General features: G+C 42.0%; 1 protein-coding gene and 1 long non-coding RNA gene across 3 annotated transcripts in view; one reads left to right on the top strand and one right to left on the bottom strand.

Moving 5' to 3' along the window:
• Positions 1-18,962, top strand: part of LOC310677313 (uncharacterized protein) — a 728,781-nt gene that overhangs the window by 29,408 nt on the left and 680,411 nt on the right. The gene's annotated exons all lie outside the window — the stretch shown is intronic.
• The window catches only part of LOC310677349, a 60,828-nt gene that overhangs the window by 40,331 nt on the left and 1,535 nt on the right, over positions 1-18,962 (bottom strand). For both annotated transcript variants that reach the window (XR_014511111.1, XR_014511112.1), the window contains exon 2: positions 1,238-1,299. This is a non-coding gene — a long non-coding RNA (uncharacterized lncRNA). The remainder of the gene's footprint in view (positions 1-1,237; positions 1,300-18,962) is intronic.

The following is an 18,962-nucleotide window of genomic DNA, read 5'->3' as shown; positions in this document are numbered from 1 at the left end:
AGGCCTTTGACCATTTTGGTTGCCCTCCTCTGGACACGTTCCAGTTTGTCAGTGTCCTTCTTGAACTGTGGTGCCCAGAACTGGACACAGTACTCCAGGTGAGGTCTGACCAGAGCAGAATACAGTGGCACTATAACTTCCCTTAATCTAGATGCTATACTCCTATTGATGCAGCCCAGAATTGCATTGGCTTTTTTAGCTGCCGCATCACACTGTTGGCTCATGTCAAGTTTGTGGTCGACACATACACACATACACACAGAGAGTGCTTTTTTTCCTGGGGGGCACATACCCCTAAACATTTTGTGAATCTAAGTTTGGCCTCATTGAGGGGCAGTATTTCAATAGGAGTAGGAAAATGAGAGTACCCCTAAACATTTTTTTAAAGAAAAAAGCACTGTAGACACACACACATGTGCACACATGTGTGTGTGTGTGTGTGTGCGCGCACACACACACACAATGCAGCAATATATAAATGCTTTTATAAATAAATAATTTCTGTCCTTGTGTTCACAATCTGGATTTATTTCTTTTTAAAAGCTTTCTGGCTTTGTGATGTTTGATTCTAGATTTTTGGCTGTGTGAGTTTCGGTGCAGGCTTTTCTGGCAGAGAGGAGGAATTGAAGAGATTGGGGAGAAGACTTTGGATGCCACAGTCTGAAGTGTGATAGTGAGAGGGAGGTATGGCTGTGAGGGGTGAGATATCTGATGTCCTGGTTTCATTCCCAACCAGGAGATACTATAGCAGTATCTCTCTGCCTTGTATTTTTGCTGCTTAATGCTGGACTGCTTAATTATAAGTTTATTCGATTGCAAGATTTAATGACCAGCTAGAAGATGGAGTTTATCATAATTTTATTCCTCTGTTTTGCCCTTTGTCTGAGGAGTAGATGGCTCATGTGTTACAAATAAGTTGGGGAAAGCAGAATCTGCTTGAATAGCAACATGAAAGAGAAATTATTTGTAGTACTTTACTTTGCAGATCCTGTATAATAAAATCCACTGATCTGGGCACTGCCATCCAGATATTTTGTCAACAGTAGAAAGTGATAAATTCATCAAATGAATTATTCACTATAAATTTATTTTACACAGCTCTGTTAAATATATAGCTTCCCACCCCTCCACTTTTTATTAACTTCTTTACAGCTGCCGTGTTCAAAATGCCAGCGACTGGCACACAATAAATATTAATGGTCCATAAATTAAGGCATTACTCTTCCTGACATCCCACCATTTTTTCAGGGTCCAGTAGAAAAGACACAGGAGGCTGCTTATCAAACAAGAAAGATCAACCTGGAAATAAAGAGAGAGGAGGCATTTTAAAACAGTTGATGTATCAAGATTTAAGAATAAGTGTGGAATAGCACGTTCATGTACCATATTTCCACAAATGTTAAAAATGAAAGCATTTGCTATTTGAATGTATGACTTCATTTAGAGGATGTACATTTATCAGTCATAACTAAAATAAAAACCAGTCAGATACATTAAACAATAAAGTGCATCAACACTAACTCAGCCCTTGCAGTTTAAGTTAAGAGGTGATCTTTGAATGTCATATTACATTGGCATCATCATCATGATGACACTAGAATCCATGGGACACATTGGACAAATTCATACTGCCAATGCCACTTCAAGTTCCTGAGGGATGAAGTTAGCATGGGGAAGATCTGCAGTGTGGACTCTTTCTCTATGCCCTGTGGCATCTTGTATTATCCCAGGATCGCAGGAAGAAGGAGCACTGCCACGGCTCTCAAATGTAAGATGAGAGCCCTTTGTTGCACATGAAATAAATATTCTGATAGACTCACTAACCTATTTGGTGTTATTACCTAGAGGTAGCTTTAGCTTGTGCCTAAAGAGGAGTAGGGACACGGGTGGCGCTGTGGGTTAAACCACAGAGCCTAGGACTTGCCGATCAGAAGGTCGGCAGTTCGAATCCCCGTGACGGGGTGAGCTCCCGTTGCTCGGTCCCTGCTTCTGCCAACCTAGCAGTTCAAAAGCACGTCAAGTGCAAGTAGATAAATAGGTACCGCTCCGGCGGGAAGGTAAACGGCGTTTCCGTGTGCTGCTCTGGTTCACCAGAAGCGGCTTAGTCATGCTGGCCACATGACCTGGAAACTCCCTCGGCCAATAAAGCGAGATGAGCGCCGCAACCCCAGAGTCGGCCACTGGACCTAATGGTCAGGGGTCCCTTTACCTTTAAAGAGGAGTAAGTGAGGAAAACAAAGGTATAGCATTCACTGTTAAGGTCAGATGTTTTACTAAAATCAGTTGCACTTATGCGCATTTAACAATGAAGCCCAAGTGCATTGTGTATAGCAGTAAAATTGAAGGTGAGAATGCATGTAATGAGTGTCTTAATGCAAACCAGGCCCCTTTTGAGGGACAGAACCCTGAGGCTTCCCTTACTTTGGTTGTCCGCACAGACTTAGTGCTTACCTGCCCCACACCTGCCTTCCTTTGGGAAGAAGATGCGTGTCTGACTTTCCTTCCTTGGTTATATCTGTTGCTGTTTATCTTGCCTAGAGCAGCAGATAGGATAGTTGCCAATATGTGCACTTGACAAGCAACTAACTTTCATCCATCAGCTAATTAGGAAAATATTGCATTTGTTTAAAAACCAATGAAAAATAAGGAAAGCTTTTCTTTAAAAAGTGACACACACACACACTGCCTCAAAACAATTGCATCTCACATTTTGAACTTGGGTTTAAATTTCAATCCTGCATTTCAGAATTAAAGGCCAAATTTTATCAGAAAAATCCAAATTGTGAAATCTGAAACATTGTCCTTTTGTGTAATCCTCCTAGCTGCTTCCTGGACAGCGATGTAAACAAGGTGTAATTTCCTATACTCTTCACTTCTACCTCCTCATTCTATGAACACAACCACAGTCATGTGGACAGGTGAAAGGCAGCAGCAATTTCCACTCCATCTTGTGTTTGTCGCACGGTTTCCATTCTTCCACATTTCAGTTTCTGTTAACACCTACGTTATTTGTCTTGCTATGCACGGAACTAATGTAATTAATTAGGTGGTTAATTTCAGTGCATGCCAATGTCAAAAACAATTAAGAAAACAGTGTAATTATTTATGTAACAGTTGCAGACGGAAAAACAATGACAGTGATACCTCTCATATTCTCTTGCATAATTTCCATTCCTGACCTCAGACAAACATGCAAATTGAAGCAATTTACACTCTCATTTCCATTTCCAATAGAATTCTCTGACAACCCACAGAGACATAATAAGGCTTTCTTTTACATTTCCAAATCCATCTCTCTATGCACGGGCTCTGTATAAACGAGATCTTGCAAAGGTTTAAGCTAGCTGGTCCAATACCATTTCTATGAGGAGAAAAATTAAAATATTGTATGTATTCGTTGAAAACAGGTGTGTTCCTTCTTAATGAAAGCATTTTTGTCATGTGAAGAGGCCAAGGAAGAGAGTACAAATTTCTCTCTGTGTCCACAATGGGAAGCATTCTGCACTGGCTAGAGCTATAGTTTTGAGTTATGAGAAGAGATGAACATTAATAAACTGGGAGGAGGTCAAGGCACCCAGTGTACAAGGTATATTTCTATTCTGCCAGCGTTTGTCACCAGATGCTAGCCCTCAAATAAATCTTGCTTTGAGAAATGGTTGTTAAGACTTGCTTAGATCCGACAGCTGTAAATGTCCCTTGTGAACTATGAAAAAGCAATCTCAATCCAGCTGCTAGTGTTTAGGACAACACAAAATGAAAAGTGCTGTAAATGACACCATTCCCCCCCCCCCCCAATAGGTTTGACAAACAGTAGGGTTGAGCTGGCAAGTGATGGGGGCTTTTTGTTACTGAGTTGCCAGAAGCAAATGCTGGTTTGTTTTTTTTATTGGTGTAGGTTAAACATAAGATTAACAGCGGTGACATGGAATTATGTACACAGATCAGTAATTACCCACATTTCCCCAGAATACTAAACTCCCTTTCTTAGGGTGTCTGCAGACTGTCAGTGTTGAGTCAGAGGGATTCAAGCGCAAACTGGGAAATTTAGGCTCTCACCATTAAGGTGGATTTAAAGTGCCCTGAAATTGCAGCACAATAAATCAACTTTACAAAACAAATGGACTTTTTGCGTTTAGGAAAGTGATGGGGAACTGCATTGAGAAGTGTGGAACCAACAAGATTAATGTGATGATGTATAAATACCCTGCAAGCAAATGAGGATGAATACATGGTGAACATTCACTGTCATATAGCCTCCACACAAATCGGAACAAAAGATTCATAAAGAAAAGCTTTAATCTAACTTCTGCGTAAGGAAATCAGGATGTGTGCTCAATAAAGAGGTCATCTGGAGAAGCCCTTAGTAGCCAGTGGATGCAGATGGAGATGTAACTCTCCTCCTCCATCCAAATTCATCAAGTGCTATAGACTGTTTAACAGCAGGAATTCAAAATATAAATCTGAAGGTGCTCTAAGATGTCATGCTTTTCCTGCGGTGTTACAATATTGCGGTTTTGTCATCGCTGCAGTGCATAGTATAGCATTTCACCCTGAAAATATGGCTTCAGCAAGTGATTTTCAAATTCCCTCCTTATATTTGTAGGCTGCAACCCTGAACCCATTTACAGTGGAACCTCGGGTTATGTACTGTCCTCCTTACGAACTTTTCGGGTAACAAGCTCCGCTAACCTGGAAGTAGATGCTCCTTGTTGCGAGCTTTGCCCCAGGATGCGAGTGGAAGTCACGCGGCATGGTGGCAGCGGGAGGTCCCATTAGCGAAAGCACGCCTCATGTTAAGAACGGTTTCAGGTTAAGAATGGACCTTCGGAACGAAATAAGTTCGTAACCGGAGATACCACTCACTGTACCTGTGAGGAAGCCCCATTGTACTCAATAGAACAGGAGTACATATAGGGTTGCACCACTTCCCCATTGGACTAGCTGGCCAGAGGTGGCATTCCAGCAGTAGCTTTTGCCCATAAGGTAGGCTTGCCATATGTCTGGAATTTCCTGGACATATCTGGAATACTGCCCATCTAGGCAGTGCTGTTTTTGCCACTTTTCCATTAAAAAAAGCTCAACAACTTTTCTGTCCCGATTTTCACTGTTTGAAATACGGCAACCCTGCCAAAAGGCTGATTGCATCATGTCTACAATTAGACACAGAGATAAGGGTCCAGCCTCCCCTCTCTCCACACTATGGTCCCTGTGGAAATCTCTGCCCCATTCCTACATCTATGATTGCATCTTTGAAAAAGAATCCTGTGCTGTGGCTGCAAGTCCCACAATCAATGCAACATGCAGTTAGTTACATTAGCACCTCTATAGGAAGGAATTGACTAGATCAGACAGGTGCTGGCACATATTCCTGCACTGCAGGGGGCTGGACTAGATGACCCTCAGGGTCCCTTTGAACCATACAATTCTATGATGTAATGCTGATAATGCCTCTTTGAAGGATTTGATGTGGGTGTTCCTTATGCTGCATTTTCCTTCTGGTCAGAAATTATTTTTCATATTACCTTTGTTTTGGGAAAACTCGATATTTGCAGATGCTCACACATTTTTAAATTGTATTCCTACAATGGAGGGATTAACAGATGGACAACAAAGGTGGATCCTATTAAGCCCTTATGGTTGCAAATAACACTTCAAAGGCTGGAAGGATAAAAATCACATCATCCGCTACTTGGTGGACTGAAGTTTTCACTGCCTTTTCTATGTTTGAACATGTACCAGTCTTGTTTGGATATCTATTTGGAAATATGGACTTCTTAAATACGGTAAATACATAGGTTTAAGTCAGAATTTATAGATTATTTTTATGGTATGGTGGTGTTTTGTTGTTGTTGTTGTTGTTGTTAGATGTTACATGTACTTAAGCATGCAAGAGCATCTCTTTGAAGAGACAGGGCTTCTTGTGAACATTTTCCTGACAGAACTCTGTTTTGATTTTGGATGCTTTCAATAGAAAAGTTTTTCTTAAAAGCCCAAAGAATGCTATGGTTGCATCAGTCTGCAGGAATCATCTTCTCAGCTAGAAGCCTGATAATTTGGGACAGTGCAACTTATTAATGGCAACAGTCCAATTTTTCGTTTTACTTAGCCAAACTGTTCTCCCAGCTAGAACCGTTGGAAGTGTGGTAAAGCAAGATAGGGTGTCAGGGACTGGCAGTGTTCTGGCAGAGGCAAGGGGACTGGATACTGACCCAGGAGAGGGGAGTAGTGATTTATGGGGTTTTGTGCCACCCATGAGACAGGAGCGCAGATGGGGGGGAAGAGGAAGGGTCGGAGCAGTCAGAGACAAAGGTGGGGGCACAAGACAGGTTTGAAGTGGAGGAAGAAACTGTTCAGGTGAGTGGTGGGCTGACTGAGACCTTGCCATCCCCTGTCCCACTGTCTCCTAGATTTGGGAGGGGCTTGAAGAGGGAAGAGCAGCAACATTTTCCAAGCAGGAGAAGTCTCAGGTTGCATGTGTGCTCTCTGACAGATGAGGGTACGTAAGCCTGAGAGGGGGGCATTGTGCCACTGTTGCTTCAGCTGCTCCATGAGGCATGAACCTGGAAAAGTTAAGGCCAGCTAAGAGAACTCTCTCTTTCATGGATCACTAAGATCATGGCCACTGGTCCCATCACCTCCTGGCAAATAGAAGGGAAAGAAATGGAGGCAGTGAGAGATTTTACTTTCTTGGGCTCCATGATCACTGCAGATGGTGACAGCAGTCACGAAATTAAAAGACGCCTGCTTCTTGGGAGAAAAGCAATGACAAACCTAGACAGCATCTTAAAAAGCAGAGACATCATCTTGCCGACAAAGGTCCATATAGTTAAAACTATGGTTTTCCCAGTAGTGATGTATGGAAGTGAGAGCTGGATCATAAAGAAGGCTGATTGCTTTTGGATTATGGTGCTGGACTCTTGAGAGTCCCATGGACTGCAATAAGATCAAACCTATCCATTCTGAAGGAAATCAGCCCTGAGTGCTCACTGGAAGGACAGATCCTGAAGCTGAGGCTCCAATACTTTGGCCACCTCATGAGAAGAGAAGACTCCCTGGAAAACACCCTGATGTTCGGAAAGATTGAGGGCACTAGGAGAAGGGGATGACAGAGGATGAGATGGTTGGACATCGAAGCTACCAACATGAGTTTGGCCAAACTGTGGGAGGCAGTAGAAGACAGGGGTGCCTGGCGTGCTCTGGTCCATAGGGTCACGAAGAGTCAGACACAACTAAAAAACTAAACCTCTAGGAGACCTCTAGGAGAATGTGTGTGCTTTGGTTGCAGCTTAAGAGCAGCTGTAAGTGTGTGCATTTGTCAATAAAGAATTAACTATCCAAAATTTGCCTTCCGTGGCTGGGTGGAAGCAGGAGAGGGGGTTGGAAGCAGGGATTCAATTGTGTTTGATTTCACATGGTTTGTTATTTTCGCACATTTTGCTCTTACCAATCTCAATTGATACAAGCTGCTTCTGGATGTCAAATGCTATTTCCCAGCTTTTGCTTGAAAAGGGATATTGCAGAACAGCAGGCTTTAAGCAAATTAGCCGTCCACTGTTCCTTTCACTCTCTGGCTTTCTGAATTAGAGTAAAGAAAAAGGAAGAGCTAGTCCAAGCCAATTTTCTAATTTCCCAACTGTTGCCCAAAACTGCACAGGATGGTTGATATGCCGGAGGAGTCTGGTCTCCAGAGGGAGCTCTATGGCCTGTAGTTCTGCCAGAAGATCTGGAAAACTCTGAGGGGTGCTAGGGAATCAAACTAGGATACCAGGATTATTTGTGACAGGGGTCAGTGTGGTGCCTGTAGGTCCAAATATGTCTATGGTGGCTTTCCATCGTGCCCATTGAAAGCATGGTGCTTTCCCCACTGAAATTAGGCTTGAAAGTAGCATTCTGTTATAGCCAATAGAAGAGGTTTCAATGTGTGCTTCATTATGGTGTGTGCTTCTCATGACAATCTCTCCCTTTGCAAATATGCCCATAGGTGGTTGATGAACCCTGGATTATGGGAAGCTATTATTGTTAAACTAGTATAAAACCTGTGTAAAGTGTTCCTTTGCTAAGTTTCAAATACATATGCCTACAGGCTAATTCTGGAAGTAAATAACCACAGGCATCAGTCTTAGTAATGTGTAGCATCTTGTTCTACGTTGTTCCTGTTGTTAAAACCCATTTTTGTTGTATTCTGCCTCCAAACTGACTTCCACTGTAGAACAACCCTGAAGACTAGACAGGATTTTGTTGTTGTTGAAGATGTCACTATTGGGTACATATATAATTCCATGGGCAACTTTTGATAGACAAGGGAGGTGTCATTTGATTAAAAATAATCAACAGAACCAGAGTTTCAATGGCGTCATTCCCTTCAGAAGGGGGGGGGGGAATTGGGGAACTGGAGGTCTTCAAAGACGCAGTACTTTTGGTTAGTGGACATCATGACAATCGGAACTAGATCAAGTTAGGTATCTTTTCATTCACAAATGTAATGGTATCAAATATAATTGAGCAAGAGCAATTATATAAGTATATGTTCAAGAAATATGTACAAAGCCCAATGCTTGAAATACAGCTACAATGCTGCTGCTATTATATTTATCTATGAATATTATTTATTATTTATTATTACATTTGTATACCACCATATACTCCTAGATCTCAGGGCAGTTCACAACATAAAATTACAATATAAAAAACACAAAATACATAATAAAAATAAGAACAAAGACAACCCAATAATCCCTCCCTTGCAGGACAAGGCATCAGATTTCCCATACCCCAACCCATATAAATAAGAGACCAATAAGACTGGGTTTTGTATTGAGTACAGATGAAAGAGGTTTGGCTTGAGCATGGGGCAATCTAAATACGTCCGGCCCACCCGCTGGAAGTGACACGTGGTCAATCCAGGGGATTCCTAAGACCTACATTGCAGGGACCTTCTTCTGGGGGAGTGCCTTTGGCTCTGGCCCCCCTTGGCATGCGGACACGGCCACTCCCCCCAGATCTCTTTAACGGAATACCCCAGCTTTTGGAGAGGCAGGCAGGGACTACAACCTCCCCTCCATCCAAAACAAGGGGTTGCCCCAATGCTCAACCAGTTGTGATGAATTGCTATGAAGTAGGCAAAACCACCGTGTAAGAGCCAGTTATCCTGGTGGACAAATTCCTACCTGGCCCCATAAAGAACGGCAGACACTGTAGCCACAGCAAAGTCATTGCCTATCAGTGTAAACCATGGGTGGGTGGGATGGAGGAAAACCTGGCGCAGGAACAAGCAGGCTGTGGGCTGCTTAAATGGGCAGGGGGCTCCACTGGCTCCACCCACGTTCCAGTCTGCATCCCCATTGGCCAATGCAGGGTGCAGGCTAAGATCCAGCTCCTGATCTCCGCCTATCAAGAAGGGCACTGCCATTTGAATTTCACAATTGGGGCCCCAGTGAAACCCCTTCTGTCCAGCAATGCCGCCACACCAAGAGAGGTGAGCGGACTTCCACAACACATTTAAAAGTGCATCAGGTGTCAGTCAGCCAAAGGCCTGCCTAAAGGAACGTTTTTGCCTGGTGCCTAAAGCTAACTTCCTTTGAGGCATCCCAAAGTGATTTTTATGTATAGGTATATCATATGTCTTACATACAGGTGGTTCATTATAATGAAAAAGCATGGAAATCTGGGAGCACAGTAGCTTTTTGTGAATTGAGCAGTAGGAACATACCTCTGAGGAATAGGAAATGATTTGATTTACTAGCGGCAATAAGAAAGAAAAAAATCTTACAGCAGTTTTGGTCAGTCTTGCAGAAAGCACTAAAACATCTGCATCTGGGGGGGGGGAGGGGAACCGTCTCTGTGGCATTGGTGACATGCAAGATAGTTTTAGAATTTGTCTCCACATGAAAACGATGAAAAAACTCAGCTGAACCATTCAAGGCAGTAGCTTCATTACACTCTGCAATGATTTTTTTTATTCCCCTCCCCTTGCAAGATATTCCAGCACTTCATTCTTCTTTGTGATATTATGAGACAGTAGCTTTTCTGCGACGACATTAGAGGCATTTGTGGAGTCAGTGGCTTTCAAATTGGGCAGGAGGAGTATCCTGAAGTCTCTCCTTTCTGCTAATGTGACTTCAGCGTAGGTACTGCATTTCCTCTGCAACCTCGTAACGAAGTGCAAGGCTGAATATTGACAGGTGAAAATAGTATTCTGGTTTGTTGAGAGCTTGCACCTCAGTCACCTCAGTGACTGCTATACTGAATGCCATTTCCTGGTGGCAACAAATATCGTTTGTGTTTGCCTACTTAGTAAAACCGTGAAAACCATGTATTAGTCTAGTTATCATATATTGCTTCATCAAAGCTAAGCGATCATCATGGGATGAGAGTGAACCTGTACTTTCCCCAATATTTCTCATGTAAGTTTAACACTATGATGAGATCTAGACATGACAACAAGATGTGCAAACAATGACAGACCTGCACTTTGATAATATTCCTATTGCTATCACTTTCTTCTTTGCATTTGAGCAAAGCTTAGGAGCATCAGATATTGCTTTATACTGAGTCAGATCATTAGTCTATACCATAGTTATAGGAGATCTATAACTACTATAGGGAGATCTATGACTACTCTCATCATGTTCTGTTTTCCTTATTGCACAGGAAGCTGCCCTAAAATCAATCTAAACTAGATGAATCAATCTAGTGCAGCAGCCAACACTCTGGCCCCTTAGGGCTTCAGGCAGGGGTCTTTCTTATCCCTACCTTGAGAAGGCAGGGACTGAATCTGAGATGTTCTGAGCACAAAGCATATGCTGTACTTTCAGTAGAGTGATGATCCTTCTCCGACATAGTCATGAAGTTGGGATAAGTGTTGAATTTTGAAGTCTTCAACGAGTTATAACCCAAACATTTCCATTTGACTGACATCTTTAGCTATCTTATCACTGAAGACTGTGTATGGTGTGATTTTAATTATTTCTAAGCTACAGTATTCAAGTGGGTAGCTACTTGAGGCCAATATTCACACTGCGGATCTCCTGACATCTGTTTTTCTGTTAAAAGCAGCAGGAGGGCACCATGATCCATCAGAGCTCTCTGGGATATGGGATGGTTGCCCTCTGGTTTCTGTTGGTAACCATTCCCTCTCTGTGCCATTCTTGCTTTTTGCCTGTCAGTCGTTTCTCTAATCGACGAACAGCACTGAAGGGTTAGCAGCCCTGGCTTAAGGAGAGAAAGCATCAGAGACCCATGGAGAATAATGTAAAACAAAAAGGAGATTTGAAAAGGCTATTTAAAACAGAGACTTCTCAATGTCCAGGCAGAGATATGAAAAATCAGACAGTCCTTATGGTATCGTGGACCCAAGTTGTTAAGGGATGTTTAAGTTAATACTAGAACCTTCAACTTGCCCATGTAACATATGGACAGCCAGTAGAAGTTTTTAAACACTGAAGTTACATACAGGTAGTTTTCTGCCCTGCCAACAATCTAGCTGCAGCATTTTGTATCATTTGGTGTTTCTGGACTAGGCCCAAGGGTTGGATGCAGATAGAGCTCATTGCAACAGTCAAGTCTTGAGGTTACCAATGAATGAATCACCTTATGTAGAACAATGGCCTTTAATGAAATTGCATGAGAATATTTTGATCACACCCTAACTTTCCTAGTGTCTGCAGGTGGCCAGATGACACATGATCTTGTCCAGTTTATGTAAGTATCACTTGTTGATTTTTAGAGAACTGAGGAGCAGCTGGTCCTTCTCCCCCCGCCCCCAAATACTGTTTCAGCTTGAGGGGACAATGCAGAAATGCTACATATAAGGAACTGAGAATCATTTTGGTGTGGAATTGACTTCCACGGAACTAGGAGTCCATTTGTTAGCTGAGACTTTTTCAGTGAAACTGAGAACTTATGAATTAATGGGTTGTAAGATGAAGACACATGGAACAAGTAATTGAAGTGAGCAGTAATACAGAATGGGCTGGGTCACCGGAGCACTTCTAGCTATTATTCCAGGCAGAGTTGCTCAATAAAGGAGAGAGAAGAAAATGTATGTTCTCTTGCTACAGCCTTGTGGTGTTTTCTCCCCATCATTAGGAAATATAAAAGGTTTCTATCCTTTAATGAATTTTTCTGCATACTTACGGCTTCACAGAAGTGATACATTTGATTTAGGCTTGCCTCAGACAGCATCATTTTGTGCAGAGTAGTTTTGTAATTAGAAAAGTGGCATTTGAAACGTCAAAAAGAAGACTTCTTTTGGTTTGAAATTAAATTATCATATTAAGTTGAGTGTGTCTAATGTGAGGTTTGGATGTGTGTCAGAATCTCTGTGGTGTATGTGAGTTGCATGGAGGCTCAGTGGTAGAGCCTGGCATCTGCAGTTATGAGAAGCTCAGGTAGCAGGTGATGAGAAATACCTATGATTGAAATGCTGGAGATCCGCTGCCAGTCATAATAGGCAGTACTGGGCAAATAAAGCAACTTTTATGTTCTGATGGGGTATGAGATATGAAAGAACCTCACGTTGATCCCACTGAAATGAATTGTCCAAGTGTCATATATACTACAGCAGAGCTATAATTGTCTGAAGAGAGATCTGGTTAGTTCTCCTGGAGGGTCATATTAAAGGAGGATTGGCGAACTAGTGCCTCATCCTTAACTCCACAAAACAATTCACTGGTTGTTCTTTTTGGATTTCCCCCAAGGGGGGCAAAGCTGAAAAACCCCAGAATTGGGGGTGTTAATTGAGGTACTTAAAATAGGTGCATCTTCTGTTTGGTGGCTCAGTTGTGATTGCCTTTCTAATTCTTAAATAAGAACTACAAAACTGCAACATTGTGTGTGTGCTGATGAGTTGCAGTTCAGCAACATCTGGAGGGCCAAAGGTTCCCCACACTTGAACCAGACCAAAAATTATGTATGGAAACATTTAAATATTTGGTTCCAGAATGAGCAAATAATGACCTACAGCGGTCTTGGTTTAACTGACCCAGGAAAAGGATGTAATTTCCACACACCCCATATCTTATCAAATATGCTTTTAGTCTCTAATACTGGCATGAAAGTCTCAGACATTCTTCTGTGCTTGCCCTCCTATCCTGAGCTCTCCATGGTCCCAGACTAGGAACAGAATTTACTTCCGAAATCTATTTCTCTGTTTTGCAATTTTGCACTGTAAATTCCTCAAGCCCTCTTGTCCACTCTGAGTGATTTACTGAGAGCTCAATAATGATTTATTTTCTCCAGTTTGAGTGATCAATGAGAAGCAATGAAGTGTACTTTGAACTTTAGAAGGCAAAGAATAGCCATTTGTAATGGGGGAAACAACTGGAGAAGGGAGACATGGCAGTTTGATTAAATATTTCAGCAGTGGCACCATTCATATCACTCAGAGTGAAGAGGCAGAAAAAAGCAGGGTCTAACAAAATTAGAGAGAGGCAAGTCTTAATAAGAACTGTCATTTTTTTCTAAGACATTCGCCTTCAACTGGGAGGTTGGGGGATTCATAAATGGGTCACTCCCACGTACCTTTGGTCAAATCAGCTGATCAACCATTCACTTTATTAAGGGAAGAAAGAGAACAACAATACAAGAGAAACATGCTAGGGTATGGTCTGAAGGTGCATCAGGCTTCCACCTTGCTGAAGCTAATTAGTTCTGGATCTGGTCAGTGTCTGGGTAGCATGACCCATGCAGAACCACATACACACTGCCTTGGGTTCCATGATGGATAAAACATAGGCTACAAATTTTCGCTAAGTATGTAAGGCTGCAATCCAAACCCCACTTACCTGGGAGTAAGCACCACTGAATTCAATGGGACTTGCTTCTGTGTAAACGTCGTTAGCGTTGCAGCTTAAGCCCATAAATATAGTGTAAAAAATAAAAGTTGGTTGCAATGCCTGGAAAGTTTAAAAGCTGCAACATTAAATATAGCACTCCAAATGCCTGGATGCTTCTGAATGCATTGCTGTCATGGACTTGTCCGTGGTTCTGATTATAATTGCAAAAATAATAGCTGAAGGGTAACATAGCTTTTGAAAGCGTAATGGAAAAGAGCAAAAAAGAGAAATTGGCTCAGCAATAGCTTACTTAATTTTTCAAGAAAACAAGCAAGTATTGTGAGATTCTTAAATTGAAGGAATATATATTGTTAGCCTCCACAGGTGTCTTGAGATGCAGCACATAATTCAGAAGAATTTTTTCCCCCTTTAGAAATAAGGGGGAGAAAATCACCACTTTGCTGCTGCTTTCTTATTTACTAGCAGGCTTTTGCTTAAATTGAGAATGCTGGGTTTGATTTATCTTTAAAATGTTAAGTGAATTGTGAGATTCTTTTTATCAATAACAAATAGCAGTGTGTAATGACCAGCTGGCATCCACCTGTCTTGGAAAACAATGGAGGAGTGCGCCTTTGGGGGTGAGGTCAAGCTGTTGGAAGTGACCTGTCCTGTACAAAAGCCCGGGCAGTGTGTATTGGAGGTCCTGGGCTGCTCAGACGACAAGACTTCCCCTCTCTCCCTTTCTGATGTGGGCCAAAGGAAAGGAAAACAATACATTTGGCACCAGTTCGGCTGCAGCAGTTGCCAGAAGGAGGCATACAAGACGCCATCCAACCATCTTAGGGACTTCGCTCTGGGTTTATTTCTTAGGCTTTTCTTCCCAAAGATGTCCCACAAGGCAGCAGAGTACATATTTTTCCTCAGGGTTTACTCCTGAAGCCTTTCTCATGAATGAGTGTAACTGCAAGGCTCTAGAGGTTTAGGATCAGAGTTTTACTTCTCATAGATGGGCTACCTTCCCAGGTTTACAAGCTCCATCTGCCCCTCACTTCCCTCTACGGCACATGCAGAAACAGCTTTATTGACCTGTGGACCCACTATTGGTCTTGTCCGCTAAATCCACCAAAGTGTGTCTTTGCATGCAGGGGAAGTCCCTAACTCACTGAGGGTTGAGACCCATTGGCTAACCTCACCTGGTTTAGCAGAAGCCGTTCCTGGGGCATGGCCTCTCTCGCATGCTGACAGCTTCTAGGAGCCACAGATGAGAGCTGAATGCAGGGAAGGGGGGACAAATGGTGGGTGAACTGCCCCAGAAGGAGCATGTCATGTCCCCCACCAGAGATACTGCTTCTCTGCTAACACCCCATACACCTCAGTGTTTAATAGGAAAATTGGCTAAGGAGGCATTTGGACCCTTGAATGTCAAAGGAATCAAAGGTCTGTTAAAGGAAGAGAAACAGAAGCTGAATGAATTCTATGCATCTGTCTTCACAGCAGAAGATATAGGGCAGGTCCCTGTGTCTGAATTAACTTTTGCTGGAAGGGTGTTTGAAGAACTGGTGGTGATGAGAGACAAAGTTCTGGGCCTAATAGGCAAAATAGAAAAGGGAAATTTGTTGGATCTGAAGGGCATCCACTTGAGGGATCTCAAAGAATTCAAATGTGAAATTGCTGGTTGAACTTGTCCCTAAGAACTACCTCCATACCTGTGGACTGGAAACTGTTTTACATGCTCTTGTATATAGCCAACTATATGCCTACGTGTGTGTGTGTGTGTGTGTGTGTGTGTGTGAGAGAGAGAGAGAGAGAGAGAGAGAGAGAGAGAGAGAGAGAAATTGTGTCTACATACTGCTGCTGCTGTCTGCTTTAGTAACACAGTCACACTAAGGCACCATTGTGATTTCATGCTGATGCTGCATGCTGGAAGAAGGGAGAGTGGCCACTGGCCTCTTCCAGGAGCCGCCTCTTATGATTTTGGAAGCAAGTAAGATTTTATAAAAGTACTAAAATACAATATATTTAACACCCCCACATATTAAAAATCTCTTCTGCCTTGGTTACTGCATTTACATAAAACAATGAGAATTTCACTGCAGTATAACATATTTGGAGTATATTGGGGGAGGAAGCTAAATATTGATTGTTCATTAAATACATGTGGATAATTAATGCACGTAGGCACATTAAAACGGCAGAATAAGCAACACAGCTTTTTGAACCAAATACGAGGCTTTGGTCACCCATATAAAGATGTTAAAGGTACTGGAATTAATGAAGTAGTGGGAGAGAAAGTGGGAATAGATTGGGCTGAAAGCAGAACTCAGTGGATGTTAATTAAAATGTCTAGAGTTTCATTGTGTGGAAGGAAATGAATTCATAGTTAAAATAGGCAAGACACTGAGATCTATGATTGCATCTCACACTTGTTTTGTTCAGTGCTGCTATGTAGGGTGGAGGGACAATCAGCTCAAGAAAGTGGTGCTGTGGTGAAGGTGTTTAATCTTGTTTTATGTTCCTAATGTGTATCTTTGCCCACATATGTAGAGAAATATGCATGTACTGGAAGAACATGTTTTGTCTTTAGCTAGGAGTCATGGTGTGCCACGGAGCAAATTCTGCAAGGAAGGGGGAATAAGCCACAAGATGGCAGACCAAAGTTTAGAATAGAAGAATATGGAGTTTATTACAAAACAGAAATATACATTGCAAATTTATTAAAGAAAGAAAGAAAAGAAAGAAGAAGAAAACACAAATAGAACCCCCCCCCAATAGAATGGTAATTTAATGATAAACACACATTAGATTGTCAATCTGAAAAAGATCTGAATGATTGATCAATGTCAGACAGGCTTGTGCTAAGCAAGTACGATGAGCTCAAATAAACAGAAACACAGAGAATGGAAATAAGTGGCACCTGAAGCAATGTATGATTACAGAAAATGAACAGCAGCCAGGGGGGCCTGCCTCGATGTGCCTGGAAGCCAGTTGCCTGCCTTCTTATTAGAGGGAAAGAAGCAAGCATTTTGTTGGAAGTACCTATTGGGGAAATTGACCTTGGCAATGTTCGGAATTCTAATGAATATGTTTTGCTATTGCCACAGAGCCAGTGGTGAACAGATTAAATTATAGGGAATAAAGGAAGAGTCCTGCTAGATCATGCCACAAGCCAACGTAGTCTAGCATTCTGTTCTCACAGTGACCAGACAGATGCCTAAGGGGAGCCTGCAGGCAGGACCTGAACGCAGTGGCACTCTCCCCATTCATGATTCCCAGCTACTGGTATTCAGAGGCATTCTGCCTTCGATGGTAGAAGCAGAACACAGAGCAGTCATTGTATTGAGAGTGAAGCAGAGGTACTTGTAGAATTCAATCTTTGTAAATTCCAACTCAAACCAACACAATTTGCATTCTCTAGACTGATGTGCAGATTCTGGAGCATAGTTATTCAGATTTTGTACATCTCTAAATTTTGGAGTGCAATGATTGGCTGAAAATGTACCAAAATGTCCATTTTGGGATCAAATAAGTTTAGAAATGTGTTTTTTTGAAAGAAAGTACTTTGAGATGTGCATTTCTGTTTTTTTGTATATAGGGCTAGACAGAAGGACTGACTTGGGTCCCAGGTTATGGGTGCCCAGTGGTGCCTGTGACATAATGTGGTGTCATGGCGTCATGACATCATGTTGTGTCAGTGGCACAGCAGTGCTTCCTTGGTCTCACAGGGTCTCAGAGATTATGTCTGAGGCGTCACAAGACCTCTGTCATGACTTCCAGTTTCCACTGGAAGTTGTGTTCAGAGGCCTGGCAGGGCCTCCAGTGTCGTCCATCATTTCACATTACTTTGTATTTTTTTAAGTCCTCCTGAAAATTCACCAGCATTTTAGTGTGAATTCAGTTTGCATGCAATTTTGCCTCATATTTCCCTAATAAAATGTATTTGTGTGTATTATTTTCACTAATATATGCATGTTCATGCAGACTTCACCCTAGTATATGCATTTTTTGTACATGCATTTTTGGCTTGAGAACCGTGTTTCAAATTCTGGAGAACTGCCAGTTTGAAAAGATGGCTGCGCTTCCGTTTGTGTATTGTATCAGAACGTGTGAATTAGGTAAATTTACCTTTAATTGTGAACTGAATCAGATTTTTCTCCCATGCCTAGACACCAGGCTGGGGAAAGTTGCAGTAGAAAAAGGTAAACTTAGAGGTTCTTTTTGTTTTCTCGTCACTCACTCAACCTGGCTTTTAGCACAGATTGTCTCTTTTTGTTTCCAATGAATATTGAGCAATATATTGAAAGTCAAGCTATAACTCTGGACTCATGGTCATTTGAGTTTGTGTCTATTCATGCAGATACCAATATTACTGGCCTTGACACAGGTGAGAAGAAAGGAAATAGAGTGTTTCTGTTACCTTCCTGTCACTATTATTTGCCAATAGTGGTCTAGATAACAACTTCTAAGTGACAGCAATCTTGCTCCTCTTTTGCCAGATAAATGCTACCTGGAAGGATAAAATACATGGCAGTAACCTTTCAGCAGAAAAGACTTTGAAAATCATCTCTGTTAAAACTAAGCCGTGGGGTGAGCCATTACTTTAGAATTTCAGGTGCTGCCTCATTTGCCCAAGTGAAAAATGGAGCAGGCAATCACAAAGATTCTTGTTGGGTTACCATTTACAGTTTGCGTGATGGGCCCAGACTGCTGAATTTTGTTATGCTGACTGGTAAAATCTAGGAAGGTATGTCCCATGTGACTTGGAAGTCATATTCAACATTGGTGGTGAAAATGTGAGTGCTTGATCTCAGATGCTGTGACTTGTTGCGAAACCTCCCTGATCTGTACTCTGGATATTACGGGGGCAATCCTTTGAAAGGTAAGCCTTTCAAGTGTATTGTACAAAAAGCTTAGGAAAGAGCTGCTAAAGAAAGACAAGAAGTTTGAAGCCTGAAAGCACAGTGGAGAGCTTGCTTTGTTCTCAACCACATTCTTATTTCGGATAAAGATAAAGGGATATGACTTTTCGCTCTAAATGTCCCTGTTCTTCTTTATCAGCACTTCAGGGAAATACAAATGTTTGGAATACAACATACAGGGTATGTAGAACAATAAGGAGGCACAGCTATGCAGGGAGAGGATTAGAGATTGGGACCTCACTTTCTTTGCTGTATGTAGCTTTTGTTAATG

Source organism: Podarcis tiliguerta (assembly GCF_965153285.1).
Source record: "Podarcis tiliguerta genome assembly, chromosome: 5".
In the NCBI taxonomy this organism is placed as follows: domain Eukaryota; kingdom Metazoa; phylum Chordata; class Lepidosauria; order Squamata; family Lacertidae; genus Podarcis; species Podarcis tiliguerta.
This window is presented reverse-complemented; position numbering and strand designations above follow the sequence as displayed.